We start from the raw sequence: 18521 nt of genomic DNA on the forward strand, positions 1-18521 counted from the left end.
TTGTGGGATAAAAGCAAAAGACTTTGCCTTAACTCTGGGATGAGTTTCTTCCCTTCAGCCTGAGTCTATCAACTTAGGTCACACTCTCATTCTGGACCAATAAAAATCCCCAGTATAGTATCACATGCTGATCGATTTGACCTTAGAATCCACCCCAAGAGCTGAAATGGGCTCCGCATCCTCTGAGTTACATGGGCCATATGAGGTTGAGTAGATACCTGGGTAAGACAGGAGTCGTGACCAGGCAGACAACCATGAGTGTCCATGTCACTTACTATGTGTCAAGTGTTGTGCCAATTGCTGCATATCTTAAGATATGTGTGCCACAAGTTAAAACAAAACAAAACAAACCTATCTACTCCTGGCTGAGGAAAGCTCAGGGTATTTGGGGAGTGCATGTAAAAGACACACAGTTTGGAGGAGGTAAGTCAGGAAGGGCACAGTAGAGGAACAGTGACCACAATGGGTTAGGCTGTGAAGGGGGATGGAGGGAATTCCAGAGGTAGCAGTTTATGGAAAATTCCAGAAAAAAGTAAGCATGGGGAAGACCGGAGAAAATGCAAGTGTCTTAGACCTGCACTGTCTGGTATGGTAGCTACTACCTGTATGTGGTTATTGAGCACTTGAAATGTGGCTAATGCCTCACGTTTGAATGATGACTTTTTGAATTGAGATATAATTGGCATATAACATTGTGAAAGTTTAAGGTGTAAAATGTGTTGATTTGATATATGTATATATTGCAATACGATTACCACTGCAGTGTTATCTAACACCTCTGTCACATCATATAATTACCATTTCTTTTTCGTAGTGGGAACAATTAGGATATATCTTTTGTCAGCTTTGGAGTTTATAATGCAGTGTTATTGTCTGTAATCATATGCTGTGCATTAGATCTCCGGGACTTATTTAACTACTAGTTGCAAATGTCTACCTTTAAACAATATCTCCGTAATTCCCCTACCCACCCCCCCCAAGCTCCTGGAAACCACCATTCTACTTTTTTGTTTTTACGAGTCTGGCTTTTTTAGATTCCATGTTTCAGTGAGATCATAAAGTATTTGTCTTTCTCTATGTGACTTATCTCATTTAGCATAATGCCCCCAAGGTCCATCCATGTTGTCACAAATGGCAGGATTTTCTTCTTTCTCATGGCTGAATGGTATTCCATTGTGTATATATATATATATATATATATATATATATATATATATACACACACATACATATACCACATCTTCTTTATCTGGAATTAAGAATGCCAGCTATTGGGTTAAATAGAGTATTTTATTAAAACTCACTTTACCTGTCTCTTTTTTACTTTTAAAGTGTGGCTTACATTATATTTCTATTGGGCAGTGCTGGCTTAGACAGACTGAAATGAAAAGTATGAGGAGGGATATGGAAAGAGGCGAGGTTGGGGCATTCAGCAGAGGCTGACTATAGTGGGTCTTGAATGGTATGCTGTGGCATTTAAATGTTATCATTTTATCATTGTGGAGTCACTGAAGTTCTGATGTGCATTTCAGCAAGTTCACTGCCTGCTTTTGGAGAAGGGAATAAAAGGGGGTAAAGCAACTGGCAGGGAGCCCAGAAGACAGTCGCAGTAATTCAGGCAAGTAGTGAAGATGCCTGAAAAAGCAGTAGGGATGATGAATGAACAGTATGTAAGGTGATAGAATCAGCAGAATTTCATGATTGATGAGATGCTTGGGCAGGGCTGAAGGAGAATGTAGTAGGACTCCTGGGTTTCTGGCTTAGGTACCTGGGCTTTTGTTTTCATTAATATAGGAAACACATAAGAGGGAGAAGGTTTAAAGTAAAAGTTTACAAAAAGGCCACGTGGTGGGAGAGGGAGAAAACAAAGAAACCAACCAAGCAAGCAACCAACAAAAAACATGACTGGTTGTAGGGATTGGAGAGAATTGTTTCTGCCATGCCCTCACCAATATAGCCTCTTTGGAGTATAGGATCAATGAGGCTATTCTTGATGTTTATTTTTTTAAATCCTTTTGTTTTGGGGTGTTACTCTTCTGAGTTATTTTCTTTCCTGGTGTTAGGCACAAAGCATGTTTTTATTCCCACTGTTTCTCTAAGTTCACTTATTCTCTAACTCTTATTAATGAGTAAAGAATCTAAGTGTCTGAGAGTATCTCAGTGTGTCTCATTAGTATTAGTGGGCAGGTAATTTGGGTTTTTGCTCATATCAGGAACTAAATCATCTCTGTGACTTTCAGCATTTTCACTGTGGTTTTGGCTTGTCACAGCAGAATGTTCAGCCTGTTTCAATTTTCTTTTCAGTTGCTAGGCTCAGAATGGAAGGAGCTTTGGAATCTAAATTGTTTTGTGGATTTTTCTTGCCATATATCCTACACTATATTATGCTCGACTCTACTATACAGCTACCTGTGTTTGAATATATAAATATGATTTTATTTTCCTGGAGAGATATTGAAAGACAGGAAGACTTTTATGTCCTTTTTGGTGTTTGGATTCATTGGCGAAACTGATGTGGCTGAAGCATCCTTCAGGAGACAGAATGCATATGGCTGACAGAGGCTGCTTTCGTGAGTTTGAGGAAGGGAAGTCTTTTGATTATAATGGCACATTTTCCTGAATCACTTTGATAAGGCTTTTGTTATATTTTAAACCAATATTTCACCAGAGCAGAGATGAAAAGCCTAATTTTTTCTTTCAGGATTTTGGATAGTGTCAGGTCAATAATATACACAAGTATATGTGGGATTTTCAGGGATAAACAGACAGTTTTATCGATGAGGGACCATTAATAAGCCCTCTTTCTGAGGCTAACCTAAGTCCAGCAAATTATTTTGTGGCCCTTTATTCTGAAATTAGTCTATTTTCTCCTTCAACACTCATATTAATAAACTCATAATAACCACGAGAGCTTCTGTGGGTTGAGCATCTACCATGTGTCAACCACTTTATATGTATGTTTCTCTGATTTGTAAAGCAACAGTACCAATTAGGCATTTTTATCCCCATTTTATTATTTTTATTGGACTTCAGAAACAAATAATTGGATTTGATAAAATCTCTAGTTCTTGATATACTCTCATTGTTGGTAAATGAAGTCTCCTTTGCTTATTTGTTTTGTATAATATTATAAATGCTCATGAACCTACCATCAAACAATGAAACTAGGACTTTGATGGCAACTGACATCTCCTGTGTAACATTTTTTCTTTCCTCTGGTTCCTCTCATCTGAGGGAACCTCTATGCTAAAACTAAAACTAAATCTATATCTAAATCTGCTTAACAAATGGTTAAGCAAATACAAATACATGTGCGTGCGTGTGCGCACCCTCCCTACAAATGAACTGAGACCCTTATCTCACACCATACACAAATATTAACTCAAAATGGACCATAGACCTAAACGTAAGAGCTAAAACTATAAACTTCCAGAAGAAAACATAGATAAAATCTTTGTGACTTTGGGTTAGGCAAAGGGTTCTTAGCTATGGCACCAAAAGCACAGCTGTAAAAGAAAAAAATCGGTACATTGGAATTCGCTAAAATAAAAAAAATGCTGTAATTAAATAAAAATCATTTCAAAAAGGGAAAGACAAATGTAAAATGTTTTCAAATAAAAAATGTAATAAAAGACTTGTATCCAGAATACAAGAACTCTTTAAAGTCAATAATAGGCAAACAAACAATTCAATTAAAATTTGATCAAAAGACTTGAAAAGACATTTCAGGAAAGTAGATACACAAAAGACTAATAAACATATGGTAAATATGATCAAAAGCAGTAGTTATTAGAGAAATGAGAATTACAACCACAATTAGATACTACTTCATACCCGCTAGGATGACTATAAACAAAAAGGTAATACCAAGTTTGGTGAAGATGTGGAAAAACAGGAACCTCATAAATCAATGGTGGGACTTTAAAATGGTTCAGACACTTTGGAAAAATGTTTCAAAGTTAAAAATAAACTGATCATATAGCTCAATAATTTTATTAGTAAGAATCCTCTGAAGAGAAATGAAAACATTGGTCTACACAGTAAGTCCCCTACATACGAACCTTCAAGTTGTGAACTTTCAAAGATGCCTTCGCATGTCCAATCACATAAGTTAGTTCACGTGTTTGGCATACATTGTCACGTGTGTGCATCCTCTACAAGTGGTTGTGCTTTTGTGTACTTTACTGTACAGTTCTATATAGAGTACAGTAGTACAGTATCTTTATTTCAAGCCCAGGATGTCCCGAAGCAAGCATCAAAGCAGCAGTATATAGCCGATTGTGCTGGTTGGGTACCTAGTTTAACTTTGTTGGACTTATGAACAAATTGGATTTACGAATGCTCTCAGAACAGACCTGGTTTGTACATAGGAGACTTACTGTATTCTTTTGGCATTTACTTTTGTTTGCTCAATACTATCTTATTAAGATTAATTCTTTTGTTTGTGTAGCTGTAATTCATACAATTTTACTATCGTGTAATAATCTATTGCAAAAAAATTACTTAATTATACTCCTATTAATGATTTTTGCTATTATGAAAAATACCGTCATGTTCATTCTTACATCTCCTAATATACATTTGTGATTTTTCTTTTGCATATATAAGAATTTCAGGACATTTTGATGTTTGTTACCAGACATTTGGTGTTCCTTGATACTGTTGTGAATGATATATTTTTAATAGTCCATAATATATATTAGAGATCACTCTTTGTTTTGTATAATTTTATGGGTTTTAACAAATGTAGAATGTCATATATCCATCATTACAATATCACACAAAATACTTTCATTCCCTAAAAATCCCCTGTACTCCACTTATTCAACCCTCTCTCCACCTTTGCTTGAATCCCTGGCAACCACTGACATTTTTACTGTCCTTATAGTTTTGCCTTTTCCAAAATGCCATATAAATGGAAACATATAGTGTGTAGTTTTTTTGGACTGGCCATTCAAAATGTTTTTATTTTTTCTTTTCTTCTTTTTCTCTCGATTAATATTGCCAGAATTTAGTCTATTTTCTTAGCATTTTCAAAGGTCTAATTTTTAGCTTTATTGATCTCAAAACTTCATCAATTTCTGGTCTTATATTATCTCTTTCCTTCTAATTTCTTTGGGTTTATTTTGTTGTTTATTTTAACTTCTTAAGTTGGACCCTTAACTTATTAATGTTTAGATTGTATTATTTTCTTATACAAGTACATAATGCTACAAAATTTCCTCAATTTACAATGTGTCAACTATAACAATTTAGGTGTAGTCCACAAGTTTTGATACATAGTGTGTCATTATTAAGCAGTTCTAGATAATTATATCTTCTCATGAGTTATTTAGATACATTTTTGTTTGGATTTTAAAATGTGTGGAAATTTTATTTTTTGTAATTTTTAACTAATTTGCAGTATGATCAAGAAATAGTCTGTTTTATACCTATTCTTTTTTTTATATATATAAATTTATTTATTTATTTTTGGCTGTGTTGGGTCTTCGTTTCTGTGCGAGGGCTTTCTCTAGTTGCGGCTAGTGGGGGCCACTCTTCATTGTGCTGCGCGGGCCTCTCACTATCGGAGCCTCTGTTGTTGCGGAGCACAGGCTCCAGATACACAGGCTCAGCAGTTGTGGCTCATGGGCCTAGTTGCTCCGCGGCATGTGGGATCTTCCCAGACCAGGGCTCAAACCCGTGTCCCCTGCATTGACGGGCAGATTCTCAACCACTGCGCCACCAGGGAAACCCCTATACCTATTCTTTGAAATTTATGGAGGCTTGCTCTATATTATTTTTTTAATTTAAAAAAATATTTATTTATTTATTTTTAATTTTTATTGAAGTATAGTTGATTTATAATGTTGTATTAGTTTCAGGTGTACAGCAAGTGAATCAGTTATACATATACATATATCCTTGACAAGCAGATTTTTTTCTCAAGTGTTTAAGTTCAGCATTACACATATATCTATGTAGAAGTCAAGTATCATAATTGTGTTTAGATCATATATATGCTTATTTATGTGCTATCTGATTGATCTATTAATAAGTGAGAAAGTCACATTGAAATTTCCCACTCTGATGATGGATTTATCTATTTATAAATGTTACTCTATCATTTTATTTTATAATATACATGAAACCACTTTTTTAGTTGTACATATGTTTAAAATTTTATATCTTCCATTATGGTGAATGGAAACTTCAGCAATAAGAAACTTCTCTATTCCTAGTAAAGATTTTTTAATTTAAAGCCCATTTTGTCTAATATTAAAGTAGCTGTACTAGCATTTGTTTTTTCTTTAGAACTTGGTTATCTCTTTTTGCATCCTTTTAATTTCAACCTTTTAAATTTTTTTTGGTTTAAGTGTGTTTCTTCCGTACAGATTAAAAAATAAACAAACCTGCTAATCTCTGTCTTTTACTTGGTGAGTTTATTCTTCTTCTATTTATTGAAATTCTTAATATAATATTTGGAATTATTTCTATTATCTTTATTTATCGTTCAATTGCCCTACCTTTTGTTTGTTTCTTATAATTACTGTTTTTGTAAGAATTGATGTACATGTCTTTGCCCTCAGACACAAATTTTTGCGTGCTATTTATTTCCCCTTTTCTCAAATTCTAGACTATTAATATAATACAGAATTTTAATTATGTATTATTATGTAAATACTTTTTTGGTATTTTAATTTTTTTGAGAAATACAAACAATTATTCTCTCTATATTAGTAATATGTAATATATAGAGATTTCTCTTACATCATCTTCTTTGTTTCTCCTCTTTTAACATTTCCTCCAAAATGTTTCCAATGAAGTAACTATGTGTCAAATCTTCTGAAGTCTTTAAGAGGTTTATCTACCCTGTTAACACACACACAAACACACAACACAAACATAAATAAATATATATATTCTCTCATTTGAACAGCAATTTGGCAAGCTATAAAATTCTAGATTCAAAATTATTTGCATTTAGTAGAGAGGGATAAATTGGGAATTGGGATTAACAGATATACACTACTATATATAAAATAGATAGCCAACAAGGACCTACTATATAGCACAGGGAATTATATTCAGTGTCTTGTAATAACCTATAATGGAAAAGAATCTGAAAAAGAGAATATATATATATATATATGTCACTTTGATGTATACCTGAAATATTGTAAATCAACTATACTTCAACAAAACAAACAAAATTATTTACCTTTAATTCTTTAAAAATATTCCTTTATTGATTTCTCAACTCCAGTGTTGCAGTTAAGAAGACTGAGGTCAATATGATCTTTCCCTTCGAATATGACGTTCTCTTTTTTTGTTTTTCTGGAGATTTTAGAATCTTCTATTTATCTTTTATTTTCTTAAATTTTCCTATAAAATGACTTTTCATGTCTCTTTTGACATTCTATAGAGTTTTCCAGTCAGATGTTTCCTTCCTTCCATCCTGTTATTCTGGGAAATTTAACTCAATTATTCCTCCAAATATTTTCTTCTATTGGATGCTTTTTCCTTCTGTGATTCCTATTATTCAGACACTGGCACTTAAAATTTTTATCAGTTTTTTGCCTTTCCTCCTTTTTTTCTGGAATAACTCTTTAACACGATGTTACCACCCGGTAATTTGTTCTTTTGCTGTATTCACTTTTTTTCTTTACCAGTGTATTTACTCATAGGTAGTCCAACTGCAAGATTAAGGGCATAGTCCTCCAGACTGCCAAGTCAGCCCAGGATTTCTGACACTAGCTGCAAGTTTATGCGTCCCCAGGGATACCCTCACTTCACACTACCTAGTTATAAATTCAAGGGTCACCAAGGACTTCCCCAGATTCAATAATTTGCTAGAATGACTTACAAAACTCAGGAAAGTGTTGTAGTTATGATTATAGTTATATCATAGCAAAAATATAACAAATCAGAACTGGACAAAGGAAGAGATGCAGAGGGTGGAATCTGGGACTAGGAGGCTCTGAAATGTAAAACTTCTGTGTCCTTAGGGCTCATTACCCTTTTGACTTTGGTATGTGGCCATACGCAGAGTACTCCCAGCCTAGGAAGCTCAGCCCAGTGTCAGTGTCCAAAGTATTTATTGAGGCTTCATTACATAACCATTATTGATTGAGTTATTGCCCATACAACTGAACTCAATCTCCAGCCGCCGCACCCCCCACCCACCAACAACCAACCCTCTAATTGCAAGGTTGGTCTTTCTGCTCTCGGCAGCCCCCACCCTGAGTCATCTTATTAGCATAAACTTTCAGTTTCAAGGGGACCATCAGGAATAACAAAGACACTGCCATCATTTGGGGAATTCCATGCATTTACAGGTTATTTCCCAAAGACCAATATCTCTTTGGGTAAAGTTAATTTTTTGCTGTGCAGTGTTGGTTCATTTTGAAAATTGTCTTTCCATACCCAATATTTCTAACTAGATATCTTAAATTATTTTTTTAAATGTTTCATATCAATATTATAGATATTATATATATATATATATTTTTTTTTTTACGCAGGCCTCTCACTGTTGTGGCCTCTCCCGTTGTGGAGCACAGGCTCCAGACGCGCAGGCTCAGTGGCCATGGCTCACGGGCCCAGCCGCTCCACGGCATGTGGGATCCTCCCGGACCGGGGCACGGACCCACGTCCCCTGCATCGGTAGGTGGACTCTCAACCACTGCACCACCAGGGAAGCCCCTATAGATATTATATTTACTATAAAATTTCTTGTTCTGTTATTTTTATTTTGTTTTATTTTCATTTCTCTAGAGGTGGGTCAAAAAAGATCTTGTGGTGATTTATGTCAAAGAGTGTTCTTCCTATGCTTTCCCCTAAGAGTTTTATAGTGTCCGGGCTTACATTTAGATCTTTAATCCATTTTGAGTTTATTTTCGTGTATGGTGTTAGGGAATGTTCTAATTTCATTCTTTTACATGTAGCTGTCCAGTTTTCCCAGCATCACTTATTGAAGAGGCTGTCTTTTCTCCACTGCATATCCTTGCCTCCTTTGTCATACATTAGCTGACCATAGGTGTGTGGGTCTGTTTTGTTTAATATCTCTGCCTGTGATGGTATCTATTATATAGTTCATTGTTTCTTTTGTTTTTTCAGCTTTATTGAGGTATAACTGATATACACAAAACTGCACATAATTAATTTATACAATTTGGTGGGTTTGGACAGATGAATACACTCACAGTACCACCACCACAATCAAGGGAATAAACCTATCCATCACCTCCAAAAGCTTCCTTGTATCCCCACCCCACCCCCTTTTTTGGTAAGAATACTTAACATGAGATCTACAGTTAATGAATATTGGGGCGCAGAATGCCTTACTATTAATTGTAGGCACTGTGTTGTACAGCTGATCTCTGGAGCTTACATCACTGTTTTCTTCTGAAGTGGTTGTACTTCTTTGTTGTCAAGGTCCTTGTTAAGATAAAGGGATGAACATCAGAACGCTTTTTTGTGCCAACCCAGGTGAGTTCAAAGGAGAAGAGGGAGAGCTCTCATGTGAAGAACTACAGAAAAGCACAGGTCATCACTCTTCCTCTACACTGAACAGCTCTTCAGTGAGTATTTTATTCTCGGCTGCTTCTCCTCACCCCTATGTTGGAGAGGAGACTTTCCCCACTGAGGTTTGAGAAGGAAGGGGCAGGGGACTGAATACCTGGGCTACTTTTCACTGCTCCTCTCTGAGAGCTTCTGTGCAGCCATGCTGAGTTTTAAGGAGTGGGCATTGATGGTCTCAAGGCAACAGCTGGACTCAAAGGGCTTTTCCTATTTTTTTTCTTCTTTTTTTTTCGTTTTGTTTTACATTAAAAGGGTTTTATTTGCAGGGGAGCAAGACTCTAGTCAAACGAGCCAAATCCCATGTCGTCATCTGACTCCTTCCTCCTTCTTCTCCTCCTCTGCTGCTGCTGGGGCAGAACCCGCAGCAAGAGCTGCAGCTCCTGGGGCAGCAGAAACGACCACAGCCCCGCCAGCGGGCATGCTGACCAGCTTGTGGATACCCTGGGCAATGACGTCCTCAATGTTCTTGCCGTTCAGCTCACTGATGACCTTGTTGAGCCGGTCGTCGTCTGCCTCGATGCCCACGCTGTCCAGGATCTTCTGGATGTCCTTGGCACTGGGGGAGGTATTGCCCCCAAGAGCGGCCAGCAGGTAGGAGGCAACGTAGCGCATCTTGGCGGCGGCAGAGGAGCCTCACGCATGCGACCTCGGCGGCGCCAGGGATGGAAAGGGGCTTTTCCTAATTTAGCCTTCCTGATCCCACTGGCTGGACCTCATCCTATCTACGCAATATTTCAAACAGCTCTCCCTCTCTCCAAGTGCTTCCCACAGTTGTCTCTTTTATTCCTCAGGTTTCTAAGTTTCAATAGTTCCCCCACGTACCATTGATCTTAGGAGAAGGAGCCAGCAGGCTGTGCTAATTCTGCTTCTTATTGTAAATCAGAATAAAATACTAGTTTTTGACCCATATCACAAAGAAGAGGCATTATAGTTTAAGTTAAAGTGCTCAAGAATCTACCCTAATAAGGAGTTAAACCAGATTTCAAACTTCACTCAAATTCAAAGTCTGTGTTCTTTCTATTTCTCTGTCTCTAGGAGGGTTTAGACTAGACTGAATTTACCTTTTTGTGGTTTTGTAGCAATTAAGCCTTTCTTTTTAAACCTACTCTCATTGCTACCTGAGGAAAAAGCAGTTGGTATGGGTTATGAAATGTCTGCAGAGTGGAGAACTCTCTACAACTTTGCAAAAGAACAATTTTAATAATAAACAGCAGCATTGACCCCTCTGTGTTTTTCCACAGAGCAATTTCATTGCTGGTTTGCTTGACCTTGAAACCTTGTGCCACCGCTTTGCACAATTAGCAGACTCTAAATGTATATTCAGGTCACATCTGTGCTGAATTGTTTTATTTATGTGGATTGATTGTGGATTACGACACAGCATCCCTACTTATTCAGGATAAGTGGAGTGAGGAGTTTTAAGGACAAACAGTGAACCAGCTGCAGAAAGGTCAAGAAGACAGAAGAGTGTAATATTGCAACTTGATAATGTAAACTTCAAGAAGGGATTTTTATTAAACCATAAAAAACATCTGTACCATCTTAAGACTGAAAGTTCAGGCTTATTAAGCACTGACTGCGTAATGAATTTTGCATACAGTCATCATAAAACTCTCTTCCACCTGCCATGTTTCTGACGAGGAGCATTATTCCTAACCTGGGAAGTATTTCAAACTTTTTCTTAAATATCTTCTAATGGCCAGTAAGAGGTAGTGAATATCTTCAAAGTAATAGCCTGAAGTAGCTATAGAAAATTCTGATAGAAAATTCAACACACATTTTTGTAATAATCATACTTTTACTTTAAAAATATATGCATTTTTGGGCTTCTGTGGTGGTGCAGTGATTGAGAGTCCGCCTGCCAATGCAGGGGACGCAGGTTTGTGCCCTGGTCCAGGAGGATCCCACATGCCGTGGAGCAGCTGGGCCTGTGAGACATGGTCGCTGAGCCTTCACGTCCGGAGCCTGTGCTCCGCAACGGGAGAGGCCACAGCAGTGAGAGGCCCGCGTACCGCAAAAAAAAAAAAAAAAAAAAAAAAAAAAAAAAAATATATATATATATATATATATATGCATTTTTGTACTGTCCTCCATACAATAGCCATGTTTGCTTCAATAAGTGAAAATATAACTTATTGCCTCAATCCTGTGGTTTACTGAATTAGTAAACCTCTGTTCTACTGAATTAGAATTTTAGAGATATGGACTCTGGCATATTTTTGCTAGATCTGTGCAGATGTTTCTGATGAGTGGTCAAATTGAGAGCGATTGATCTAGGAAGATGGGTCTTAGCTGTCATGTGGCTTTGTACTCTCCTTGACATAGGAATGAGCAGTTCTTCTTGAGAAGGAGGAACTGAACTCTGAAGATTGGATTCTATCCTCCAAATCTAGGGAGTCATTAAAGGTGTGGGGCTACAAGGACCAAAAAGAAAAGTATGGTTAAAATTTCTGATGGGATTCTTATCAGCTGAAGAGTGTCAGATATCACAGTGCTGTGAGCAGACCGCAAAAACCCTGGCTAAGTCTTTGATGATGCAAGTTGTATCTTTGTCTAATACACCACTAAGTTTTAAAGAAAATGGGTCACTTTTCAAAATTGCTTACTCCAAAAGGTTTATGAAAGTGGCTTGGTCTGTTGCTTATTCAGGTATATAAACAACAACAAAAATAATCCTCTTTGGCTCCGCGTTCAGGTCCTCTGAAGTTTTGGTTAGCTCACTACCTCAGTCAACCGCAGGACCTACTTCATCTGGGCTTTTGCCTATGGCCAACAGGGGGAAGGAAAAGGGATAAGAGCAGAAATACCCACTAGAAAGTAACCTTTTCTAGGAGTATTCTCTGTAGCCGAAATTGTTGGTTTCCTTTGACTATTTATTCCCCAATTCTTTTTATTTTCCCAAATAGAACCATGATTTAAGTTCAGGTATCCACATGACTCTGGGTCAATTCTGATTAAAACTTGGTGGTTTTAGTCTCTTACTCTGTGATTTGTTTAGGATGGGCTTGTAATCCAGTTCTGGCCAGTAACCAAAAGGAGAGGTCTTCTTAAGAGTTTCTGCTCTTGAGCAGGAGATTCCAGAGAACATTATGCTCTCTCTCCTTTGGCTATTGTCTTGGGTGTATGTAATGTTTTGGGCCTCTCCTGTTGCGGAGCACAGGCTCCGGACATGGAGGCTCAGCGGCCATGGCTTACAGGCCCAGCCGCTCTGCAGCATGTGGGATCTTCCCAGACCGGGGCACGAACCCATGTCCCCTGCATCAACAGGCGGACTCTCAACCACTGCGCCACCAGGGAAGCCCCTGTATGTAATGTTTTGAATTCCAGCAACCACCTTGCTCTGTGAGTATTGAGCCTGGAGGTGAAACTGAACTGTTGAAGAAGGTAGAATGAAGAGACAGAAAGAAACACATTTTGTTTCTTGATGTCCTTGATGATGCTGCTGAGTCTCTAAATCAATAAAATCTAGAGCCTTTCCTTCACACACACACACACCCACACACACACACACCCACACACACACACACACAATGCTTTAGAGACCTTTAGGTTCACAGAAAAATGGAGCAGAAAGTACAGAGATTTCCCACCTGGCCCCTCTTCCCTCTCGCAACAGCTTTCTCCACTATCAACACTCCACACTAGAGTGGTACATTTATTACAGCCCATGACCCTATGTTGACACATTACTATCACCTAAAGTCTAAACTTTATATTAGGGTTTACTCTTGATGTTGTACATTCTATGGGTTTTAACAAATGTATTATGATCTATATCCACCATTACAGTGTCATACAAAGTATTTTCACTGCCCTAAAAATTCTTTGTGTTCCACCTATTCATTCCACTCTCCTCCCTAAACCCTGGCAACACTGACCTTTTCACTGTCTCCATAATTTTTCTTTCTCCAGAATGTCATATAGTTGGAATCATACAGGATGTAGCCTTTTTAGATTGGCTTCTTTCATTTGGCAATATGCATTTAAGGTTCTTCCATGTATTTTCATGGCTCGAATAGCTTATTTCTTTCTGCACTCCTTTATGTGTGATACAATAAACACTCTCCTTTTTAGGACATTTTGAGTTGAAGCTATCTGTAACTTGGAAACCTAAAACAAAATAACCCATATGGTATCTAAGCTTCTATGTGGTGAGAATAGAAGTCAGGGATAAGCTTCCATCCTAGGTTGGACACTAATGATCTGTGTGATTTAGGGCATGTCATTTTCTTTCTGGAGCAGAAACTGCATACTTTCCATGGTGGATACTAAGACTGGCTCCCCCAAGCCCATTCTGCTTCAGATGATGGGTGTAACCTATCAGTGTGTGGTGTCCTTCTGGCAGGTGTTATTGGTCTAATGTGAACACCTCTTAATTTGGTCCAGGCAGGTGGAAGGTATTATGTTCAATAGAGGGTATTATGTTCAAGAGAGAGTATTATGTTCAATAAAGAAAATCTTCCTGCTGTATTTCCATTTGTCACTGGTGGGCATCTTGTGACTCTGAGGAGAGTCAGCCACATGATAGAGTCAATAGTAAGGAGAGAAGATGAGAGTTTGGAAAGAACCCAGATTATTGGGTCACTGATCAGGCCCTGTGTGGACTTTACTCCATTTCTGGAACTTCAGTAAATAAACATTATACATTTATTTATCGTTAAAGTCACTTGGACTCTAAATTTTGTCCTCTTAAACTCACATTATCCTAATGGATACCAATAATTCTTCTCCAGATCAAATGAGAGATTATAAGTAATGTGCTTTGAAATATTAAGACACCATACACATTCAAGGGAGTATTATTTGTCCATTACAATAGCAGGTACTTTTCATGGACCATTGGGAAGGTGAGTAGAAAAGTATGTATTTAATATCTTCCAGGTAAAGAGACCTCTGCCTAGATTTTTAATTTTATCTTCACAAAAATCCAATGTGATATTAATTCCATTTCATAGATGAGGAAACTGGGTGTTATGGACTGAATGTTTGTGCCCCCTCAAAAATTCATATGCTGGAATCCTAACCCCCAAAAGTGATGGTATTTGGAGGTGGAGACTTTTCAGGCTAATTAGTTGTTGAGGATTAAGTCCTCATAGTGGGATTTAGTGACCTTACCATCTAAGAGACCACAGAAAACTCTCTTGCTCCTTCCAGCATGTGAGGACAAAGCGAGAAGACAGACATCTGTGAACCAGGAATTGGGTTTCCATCAGACACTGAATCTGCCAGCCCCTTGATCTTTGACTTTCCAAACTTCAGAACTGTGAGAAATAAATGTTTGTTGTTGAAGCCACCCACTCTGTGGTATTTTTGTTATAGTGGCCTGAATGGACTAAGATATTGAGGCTCACAGAAGTTAAATAAAGGGCCCAAAATTATGTGATTGATATATATCAACTTTTGGAGCCTAGATTTGGCTGTTTTCAAAGTCTGTGTTCTTTCTACTACCATAAGCTGCTTTCAGCTTAGATATTCTGGGAACAAAGTCATAAAAAATGGCAGCTGAGCTAAGTCCTGAGGGGAGGTAAGATTTATCCAAAAGGGTTAACAGCATGAGTAATGACACAGAGTTGTGAGAAATCCTGTGGGGCTCAGGAAGTGGAAAAAATGTGGGAGCACGTGCTGCTTGGGGAGTGGAGTGGGGAGGGCAAGCTTCAAGAGTCAGAGAAGAAAATGTAGACCAAGATGGACTGGAGAAGCTGCCATGGAGGCAATAAGAGTTGGGGGGTAGGTGCAATGAAAGCTTCTAAACTGGAAACTTGTGGGGATGGTATCAGGATGCTCAGATACTTGTTTTAAAAAGGTAAATCTGACAGCAGTATATGAAATAGTTTGTAGGGGGCAGAATGGAAGGAAGCCAGGATTCTCTTTTCTCACATGTTTCATGTTCTTTTCTCCCTTTCAAATATGTACCACATTCTATCCCAGACTTCACCTCCCTTTCTTCTTTCCTGCTACACTTCCCATTATCACCTCTAAACCTTGTATCATCGCCTCTATTTATTTTTAATACTTTTTATTCTTTAACAATTGAGGTAAAATTCAAATACTATAAAATTCACCATTTTAAAATGAACAATTCACTGGCATTTTACATTCATAATATTGTGCTATCTAATTCCGAAACATTTTCATCATCCCAAAAAGGAACCCCCTATTCATTAAGCAGTTACTTCCCAATGCTCTCCTCTCCCCCGAACCTCCTCAGAACAAAACCATTAGTTTGGTTTTTGTCTGTATGAATTTACCTATCCTGAATGTTTCATATAAATGGAATCATATAATATGTGAACTTTTATGTTTCTGGCTTCTTTCTCTTAGCAAAATATTTCTTGAGATTCATCATATTATAGTATGTATCAATAATGTATTGCTTTTTTTTTATTTGAGTTATGTTCCATTGTATGTATATAACATGCTTATCCATTCATCTGTTGATGGAAATTTGTGTTATTCCAATTTTTTGGCTACTATTAAGAAGTGCTGCTATGAATATATATGTACATGCATTTGTGTATCTGTTTTCAATTCTTTAGGAGTGGAATTGCTCAGTCTATGTTTACCTTTTTAAGGAGTCAAACAAATTGTTATCCATAGTGGCTGATCCATTTTCCATTCCCACCAGCAATGTATGAGGGTTCCAATTTCTCCACATTCTAAACAACACATTTTTTTCCTTTCTCTTTTTAAAAATAGCCATGCTAGTGGGCATAAGAAGTATCATCGCTTTGTGGTTTTGATTTGCTTTTTCCTAATGGCTAATGATGTTGAACATCTTTTCATGTACTTGTTGGCCATTTGTATATGTTGTTTGGAGACATGTCTATTCAAGTTCTTTGTCCGTTTAAAGAATTGGGTAGTTTGTTTTTGGTTGTTGAGTTATAAGAGTTCTTTATGTATTCTGGATACTAGACTCTTCTAGGTATATGATTCACAAATATTTTCTCTCATTCTGTAGGTTGTCTTTTCATTTTCTTGATAACTTTCATTAAAAACAAAAGTTTTTAATTTTGATGAAGGCTAATTTATTTCTTACTTCTTTTGCTGCTTGTGCTTTTGGTGTCTTATCTAAGATGCCATTGCCAAGTCCTAGGTCATGAAAATTTACCCCTAGGTTTTCTTCTAAAAGTTTGATAGTTTTAACTTTTGTATTTAGATCTTTGATCCATCTTGAGTTGATTTTTGTACATGGCTTGAGGTACTGTTTCAACTTCATTATTTTGCATGTGAATTTCCAGCTGTCCCAGTCGCATCTGTTGAAGAAATTATTACCTCCTCATTGAATGTTCTTGGCCCACCCTTGTTGAAAACCAATTGGCCATAGATAAATAAGTTTATTTCTGAAATCTCACTTCTACTCTATTGGTCTATATGTCTATTCTTTTTCCAGTACCACACTATTTTGATTACAGTAGCTTTCTAATAAGTTTCGAAGTAGAGAAGTGTGAGTCCTCCAACTTTGTTCTTCTTTTTCAATATTGTTTTTATTTATTTATGTCCCCTTGTAATTCCATATGAATTTGAGGATAAGATTTTCCAGTTCTGCATAAAAGAACATTGGAATTTTTATAGGGATTGCCTTGAATCTGTAGATCATCTTGAGCAGTATTGCCAATGTAACAATATTAAGTCTTCTAATTCATGAATCTGGGATACCTTTCCATTTATTTATATATTCTTTAATTTCTTTCAGTAACGTTTAGGACTTTTCAATGTAAAAGCCTTTGAACCTCCTTGGTTAAATATATTCATATTTTATTCTCTTTGATGCTAATGTAAATGGAATAGTTTTCTTAGTTTCATTTTGGGTTGTTCATTGCTAATGTACCAAACCAATTTTGGTGTGTTGACCTAGTATGCACCAACTTTGCTGAATTCTTTTATTAACTCTAATGGTTTTTTGTTTTTGTTTTTTAGATTCTTTGGAATTTTCCTAATATAAGATGTCATTTGCTAATAGAAATAGTTTTACTTATTCCTTTCAATTTGGATGTATTTTATTTCTTTTTCTTACCTAATTACTCTGGCTTGAATTTTCTACACAACATTAAATAGTAATTGTGTCAGCAGACAATCTTATTTTTTTACTCATCTTGGGGGAAATGCTTTCAATTTTTCATGACTGAGTATGATGTTAACTGTAGTTTTTTCTTAAATGCCCTTTATTATGTTTAGAAAATTCCTTCCTATTCCTAGTTTTCTGAGTATTTTTATCATGAAAGTGTGTTATTAGATTTTGTTAAAAGTTTTTCTGTGTCAATTGAGATTATTATGTGTCTTTTCCCTTTGTTTTATTAATGTGGGATATTACATTTATTGATTTTTTTTTTAATGTTATACACATATTCCTGGGATAAAGCCCACTTAGTCATGGTGTGTAACTTTGTAAACATGTTGCTGGATTCAGTTTGCTGGTAATTTCTTCAGGATTTTTGCATCTATATTCATTAATAAAATTGGTTTTTAATTCTCTTTTCTTGTAGTGTCTTTGTCTGGCTTTAGTATCAGGATAATTCTGGCCCCATAGAATAAGTTAAAAACTGTTTCCCCCTTCTATCATTTGTAGTGCTTTTGAAATCTTTTGCATCAAATTTTCATTTAACCCCAAAGCAGGTTAAAGCAGACAATTCTTTGCAAACAAGGTTTGTTCTTCCCTTTCCAGAATCAGGGCCCCAAATCCTTCTCTGGGCATGTGGACTGATATCTTCAGGATGACCACTGAGCCAGGGGCTATGGAGGGGTGGCAGGTGGAGCAAGTGTAAATAAAAAATACCAGTTTCAAATTGCCTTTTTCTTGATTCAGTATTCACTTAGTTGTTGTAAACCTTTGAATGTTTTCTAGAGTTATGACAAGCTTGCTTCTGGCAGTTTTTGCTTGATTTTAAAATATTTCTGTGGAGGGATGTGTCCTTGGAGCTGCCTACCACACCAGTTTTGCTGACTTCTCTCTTTCCTCC

The 18521-nt window shown here is 36.9% G+C and overlaps 1 pseudogene; it reads right to left on the minus strand.

Moving 5' to 3' along the window:
- Nucleotides 1-9870: 9870 nt before the first annotated feature.
- LOC101338399 (large ribosomal subunit protein P2 pseudogene) lies at nucleotides 9871-10186 on the minus strand (annotated as a pseudogene).
- Between the last annotated feature and the right edge of the window lie 8335 nt (nucleotides 10187-18521).

This window comes from Tursiops truncatus, chromosome 14 (genome assembly GCF_011762595.2).
Source record: "Tursiops truncatus isolate mTurTru1 chromosome 14, mTurTru1.mat.Y, whole genome shotgun sequence".
NCBI classification, from domain to species: domain Eukaryota; kingdom Metazoa; phylum Chordata; class Mammalia; order Artiodactyla; family Delphinidae; genus Tursiops; species Tursiops truncatus.